Raw genomic sequence first — 7279 nt, 5'->3', positions numbered from 1 at the left:
TGAAGATAGGAATTCTGGCAATAATGGCTAAAGAAAAAATTATGTAACATTACAGAAGGCACTAAAAGAAAACAATTTTCTTAACAATTTACATTGTCTTTAAGAGAATTATTAAATATAATGAAAAGGAAAGGTGAAAGTAAACAAACAGATCTGTTAACCTTCTTTTTTGTTTACATATTAAAACAATCCTCAACAGTTGTTTACCCAATTTAAATTAAACCACATAAATCACGTGAAAAAAAAATATTTGGATCCATTTTATCATGAGCGCTCATCATATATGATATATGGACATACGTACATTCAAACATATAACACAAAACACAAGTGTGCACACATAATATAATACATACAACACATAACATTATAGTAAAGGCCTTATAACTTTACAGGTGAAATCTCCATTGCAATGTTTAAAAACTCTATAGTCAAAAAATAGAACTGATCAGCAAAACATTAACCTAGGTCTGTATGAGCTCAAAAAACAAAATAGAACTTCATGATATGGCAAAGGGCAATAATAAAATAGATATTGAAAAACGCATCCTGGTTCTGTTGCAGATGTAAGAATAGCCAAACTGGAGTTTTGGATATCAGTTGTTATGGATTTGAGCCAAATCATCTTTTTTGGTCTGTAGAAATCGCTTTAGTTAATCTTTCTGGAATCCAAATCGGCTGCTGTTCTCCCTGTGGAAACACATAAACAGACCCCCGACTCCAGACAATCACTGGGTCAGGACCTTGGTTAATCTCTCTGGAATCCAAATCGGCTGCTGTTCTCCCTGTGGAAACACACAAACAGACCCCCGACTCCAGACAATTACTGGGTCAGGACCTTTCCATTGTCCTGTTAGAATATCCTTCCAAAGTACCTTGGGCTTATGTACATTTTTTGGACACATATGCCTTTCCGCAGCACTAAGTCCTGATGAATCCAAATTTAAAAAGTTTAGAGTAAAAAGGGTTATTTTAAGTTTATCTTTGGGGAATATATACCCCTTCCCAATTCCTTCTTTTTGCTTTAATAAGTACATTTTAATAGTTTGATGAGCTCTTTCAACTATGCCTTGTCCCTGTGGATTGTATGGGATTCCTGTTATATGAGTAATGCCAAATGTTGAGCAAAATTGTTTAAAAGAGGTAGAAGTATAACCAGGGGCATTATCTGTTTTTAACTGTTTTGGAACACCCACAGTGGCAAAATTTTGTAAGCAATGAGCTATAACATCTTTAGCTTTTTCTCCGGCATGAAGGGAGCCCATCAAAAATCCAGAAGAAGTATCAACTGTAACATGCAAATATTTTAATTTTCCAAATTCTGGCAAGTGTGTGACGTCCATCTGCCAAATATGGTTAGGTATCAATCCTCTAGGATTGACTACAAGATTAACTTGTGGTAAAAAGGTCACACAATTTTGACATTGTTTTATTATTTGTCTAGCTTGTTCCTTAGTTATTTTAAAGTGCTTTTGTAAAGTATTAGCATTGACATGGAACTTTTTATGAAAATTTATAGCTTCTTCTAGTGTAGAGAAAATATGTATGTCATGTGTAGTTTTATCTGCTAAATCATTGCCCAAACTAAGGGCTCCAGGCAATCCTGTATGTGCCCTGATATGTCCTATAAAGAATGGATCTTTTCTGTCCCAGATTAGACTTTGCATAGTGGAAAGCAAAGAGAAAACAGTAGAAGAAGGGGAAATCCTACCAGCATCTTCAAGAGATACTATAGCATTAACTACATACTGACTATCAGAAAATAAATTAAATACAGAATCTTTAAACATCACAAAAGCTTGTAAAACTGCATTAAGCTCTACCTTTTGAGCTGATTGTTTGGGTACTAAAAATGTAAAAGTTTGATCAGGGGTAACTACTGCTGCTGTACCATTATTTGACCCATCAGTGAATATATTTGGAGCATTCATGATAGGTGTATTTCTTGTCATTTTTGGAAAAATTACAGGATGCAATGACCAAAAAGACAATAAAGGATTAGATGGTAAGTGGTTATCAAATGAAACATCAGATTTGCACATGATTATTGCCCAAGTATTTAACTCATTATCTAACTCATCAATTTGATTCATAGTATATGGAGTAATAATTTTATTGGGAGAAATTCCAAACACTCCCTTTGCTGCTTTTATTCCTTTGAGTATTAATTGTCCTACAGCCTCAGGATACCTAGTAAGAATAGTGTTAGGAGAATAAGATAAATGTATCCATAATAATGGACCTTCTTGCCAAAATACTCCTGTAGGAATATTTTTTGTTGGTAGTACAATAAATAATAAAGGCGAACTTATATCAATTCTATCCAAATGCATATTTTCCATATATGTTTCAATGATTTTTAATGCCTTTCTTGCTTCAGGCGTTAACATTCGGGGTGAATTTGGATCTGATGGACCTTTTAGGATATCAAATAAAGGTCCCAACTCTCCTGTTGGTATACCTAAATAAGGCCTTATCCAATTTATGTCTCCTAATAACTTTTGAAAGTCATTAAGTGATTTCAGTTGATCTACTCGTATTTGAATTTTTGGTGGACGGACCATGGTTGAGGATAATAGAACTCCTAAATAATTAATTGGAAAATTTAATTGTACTTTATCTATTGCTATCTCTAGATTATAATTTTTTAATAAGTTTGTAAGTGTGGCATAACATTCTAGCAATGTGTTTTTATCTTTGTGTGCTAATAATACATCATCCATATAGTGAAATATTTGTAGTTCAGGATTTTGATTTCTAAGTGGCTGGATTACTTTGTTAACATAAATTTGACACATAGTTGGGCTGTTAGCCATCCCTTGAGGGAGTACTTTCCATTCATATCTCTGATCAGGACCTTCATGATTTAGTGCAGGGATAGTAAATGCAAAACGTGGACTATCCTCAGGATGAATTGGAATTGAAAAAAAACAATCTTTAATATCTATAACTAAAACATACCAGGTTTTTGGCAAAGCAGACAACTGAGGAATCCCTGATTGAGCAGGTCCCATAATAACCATCTCATTATTAATGGCTCTTAAATCTTGCAATAATCTCCATTTACCAGATTTCTTTTTGATGACAAAAATGGGAGTATTATGGGGAGATACAGAAGGTTGTATATGTCCTTCTGCTAATTGTTGTTTGACCAGGTCATGGGCTGCTTGTATCTTTTCTTTAGTCAGGGGCCACTGAGGAACCCATACTGGTCTTTCTGATTTCCAAGTAATTTTTATTGTCTCAGTGGCCCTTTCTGAAAATCCAACCCATGTCTGTCTGTTCCTTGATCTATTTGTATTGGTGCTGCTATACCTTGTTCTTGTTTTTCTAATCTTTTTCCTTTCCTAAAACCTTGTCTAGTCATAATAGTGGGTGCATTTTGGTTGATGTTATTTGTTAATGTCAAACCTAATTGATCTAGGACATCTCGTCCCCATAAATTTACGGGAAGATGATCCAATACATATGGCTGTATAGTTCCTTCACATCCTTCAGGATCCTTCCAATCTAATACCATTGCACTTCTATGGGGATTAGTTGCCACTCCTAGGCCTCGAAGCGTTTGAGTGGCTTGTTGTAATGGCCAATGTTTTGGCCATTCTTGACGAGAGATGATGCTAAGGTCTGCACCTGTATCCAGTAGCCCATTAAATTCATGTCCTTGAATATTTAGTTTTAGCATGGGGCGAGAATCTAAATTTAAAGAAAGCATAGCCCAATCTACACCTGTGGAGCCTAATCCCTTGGAACCTCTTTCTACAGTACGACTGGAAAATTTATCATGTAGGCTGGGTATTATTAGTAACTGTGCTATTCTATCTCCTGGTGAAATTACTGATATACCCTTTGGAGAACTGGCTATAATTTTTATTTCACCTTCATAATCGGGATCAATTACCCCAGGACTTATCATAAGTCCTTTTAGAGTAGAAGAGCTGTGTCCCAATAATAAGCCTACTGTTCCTTTGGGAAGAGGTCCTTTCACCCCTGTGGGAATGATTTGAACTCCCATCTCTGGAGTTAGTACTGCTCTGGCAGAGGCGCAGATGTCCAACCCTGCGCTCCCTCTGGTTTGTCTGATGAGGGATCTGATGGACAATGTGTCCTGGGCACTACCCTGATGGGGTTGCTGGGTTCCTCCAGTGCTCCGTATATTTGTGGTTTTGGGCCCCGGAGCATTGGGCCCCCCTGTCCATTTTTTGGCAATGGAGCCCGATGCCTTTCTCCACGATATCGTGGATAAACACCTGGTCCTTGTTCGTTTTTTGATAATGGAGTACCCTCTATGGTGGTTTGAGAACGGCATTCATTAGCCCAATGTCTCCCTCTACGGCATTGTGGGCAAATACCTGGTATTCTACTCCTTTGATACCTAGTTTTGTTAAACCCTCCTCCAATGGGGCAATTCCTTTTAAAATGTCCTGTTTGTTCACAATTGTAGCATGTTCTTGGCCTGGCATCTAAAGCCTGTTTTACTGCAGCTGCCACAATTTGCCCTTGTTCATTAATGTCTCTGGCATCTAAAGCCTGTTTTACTGCAGCTGCCACGACTTGCTCTTGTTCATTAATGTCTCTACATAATTTAATATATGTGTTTAAATCTTCATGTTTCCATGGTCTAATGATATCTCTGCACCAACGATTCGCTTGCTCATAAGCCAGGTGTTTTAGTAATGGCATTGCTTGTTCTGTATTCCCAAAAACTCTGGTAGCTGTTTGAATAAGCCTATCTACAAATTCAGCATAAGGTTCATTAGCTCCTTGTATTACCTTAGATAATTGACCTTGTAAACCTCCATGTCCTTGTAAAGTCTTCCATGCCTTAATTGCATCTGCAGCAATTTGTGCGTATACGCCAGGATCATATGCAATTTGTTGCTGCTGATCCTCATAAGGTCCCTTTCCTAACAACATATCTAGATTTCTCTGAGGATAACCAGCTGCTGCATTTCGCCTAGCCGTCTCCTTGCAAAATTCCTCATTGGCAACCTTCCATAACAGGTATTGTCCTCCATTTAGCACAGCTTTACACATATTAGCCCAATCTGCTGGCGTCATGTTCAAGTTGTTAATGGATTCGACCATGCTTACAGTGAAGGGTGCTTGAGGACCATAGGTTGTTACAGCCTCTTTTAGCTGCTTCACTGTTTTGAAATTTAAAACTTGGTAAAATCGCTGCCCTCCTGCCTCAAATACAGGGCATGTTAATATTTGAGATCTTGTCTCAGGATCCCAACTATCAACTGCGGGGGTTGGGGGCCTCCCAGCATATGGAGGTGGCGCTGTTGGTTGGACACTTACGCCCTCTGGTGATAGAAAGGTGTTAGTAGCAGTCTCCTGTAGAGGTGGTGCTGTTGGTTGGACACTTACACCCTCTGGTGATAGAAAGGTGTTAGTAGCAGTCTCGTGTTGTAACTTTCCCCCTGATGGCTTTTTCTGTTTTACACTTTCTTTCTCTGTCTGACTAGCTTGAGAGGCCTTCTCTTTTACTTGAATCTTTTCCTCTGTCTGACTAACTTGAGAGACCTTCTCTTTTACTTGAATCATTATGTCTTCTCCTTCCTCTACCATTGTCTGAACTGAAGGCTTTGGACTAAGCAAACAAGATACGAATGTCCACAATGGCAATGTGCCAACTGGCAGAGTCCCTGGGCTTTTCTTTTCTATTCTTTTTAAATCTTCACCATGATGGTTCCATTGTGATATATTTAACAACTCCTCCTTAAAAAGCCATGGGCTACATTTTTGTATTGTATCAACGTATGCCCTGACTGCTCTTGATTTTACTGGGATGCCTCCTTCCTCTAACAATTTACTTAACACTCTTTCAGTTTGTTTTTTACTAATTTCTGATCCCATATTTCTACTATAATACAACCCAACAAGATGACGCCAAACAAAACCGAGACAGAATGAAATAAAAAGGGAACAACAAAAAGTCATTATAGCCTTTCTATCCTCCTGACATGGGCATCCGTCCTTTCTCCCTATCTGTTCCTCAGACGTAAATAGTTTTTCCTCAGATGTGAGCGGTTTTTCTTCCGTCTCACTCATCTCCAGGGACAGGCAACTTAAAACAAAAGTGAAGCAAAATAAAAGAGGAATCTTAAAATGGCTACCCATCCTCTCGCCCTGCCCTCAGGGGCGAGCAGTTTCACTTACCCTCAGTCGCTCCCCGTGCGGGCCACCAAATGCCGCAGTCTGGCTGGGCACAATCAGGAGCCACCTGTCAAAAGAAACTAACTTTATTTTTAGAACCACACACGCCAAACAAAACAGCCTCTCAGGAAAAACCCTCAGAGCCTCAACTGCCACCACCGGCTTTCCACAAGCCTCTCTCTCCCACCCAAGCTTCTCTCCACCTCCCACAATCCTCCTGCTCTTGAGGCCGATTGGCTGGGTCACGTGGGCGGAGCCAAAAAAGTCCCCCAATGAGCAGCTCCGTGGTCTGAAAGGGCAGGGAAACAGCCCAATGAGCATCACCGCAGAGGAGCCAATCAGCTAGATGTTGCTGGGGCCGAGGAGCCAATCAGCTAGATGTTGCTGGGGCCGCTGTGAGCCAATCATCAGCCAGCAGCTGGAAGTTTGCTGGCAGCTGGAAGTTTGCTGGGGCCCCTTTGGCTGTGGCTCTCAACATCAAGTATTAAACTTTCTTTAAATGTTTGAACTCACCAATGAAGCCATTGGATGTGGGCTTCTTTATGTCATGTTCTTGATTACTAATTCAATCTCTTTGCTTGTTACAGGTCTATTTTCTGTTTCTTCTTACATTTGTTTTGGTAGCTTTTGTCTTTCTAGGAATTTCCTCATTTCATCTGTAATGGTTTAGAGATGAGGAATCTCCCCAAAATTTTTGTGTGAGAAAATGCAAGAATGTTTAGAGGTCAAATGATTGGGTTATGAGAGCCATAACCCAATTAGTGAATTAACCCCCATTAGAGATTAACTGGCTGGTAACTGAAGTCAAGTAGGGTATGGCTGAAGGAGATAAGTCATTGGGGGCATGTCTTTGGGGGTATATATTTGTCCCTGGCCTGTGGAGTTTCCCTCTGCTTCTTGGTTGCCATGTCCTGACATGCTGTCTTCTACCACACTCTTCTGCCATGATGTTCTGCCTCACTTCAGGCCCAGAGCTATGAAGTTGGCTGTCTATGGACTTAGTAAAACCATGAGCCCCAAATAAACTTTTCCTCCACTAATTGTTCTTATCAGGCCTTTTGGTTATAGTGATGAAAACACCATCTAAAACACCATCTACACTCATTGATATACTATA

Source organism: Marmota monax, unplaced genomic scaffold (genome assembly GCF_021218885.2).
Source record: "Marmota monax isolate L192 unplaced genomic scaffold, Marmota_monax_Labrador192_F-V1.1 WCK01_AAM20220418_F8-fsc00002, whole genome shotgun sequence".
NCBI classification, from domain to species: domain Eukaryota; kingdom Metazoa; phylum Chordata; class Mammalia; order Rodentia; family Sciuridae; genus Marmota; species Marmota monax.
This window is presented reverse-complemented; position numbering follows the sequence as displayed.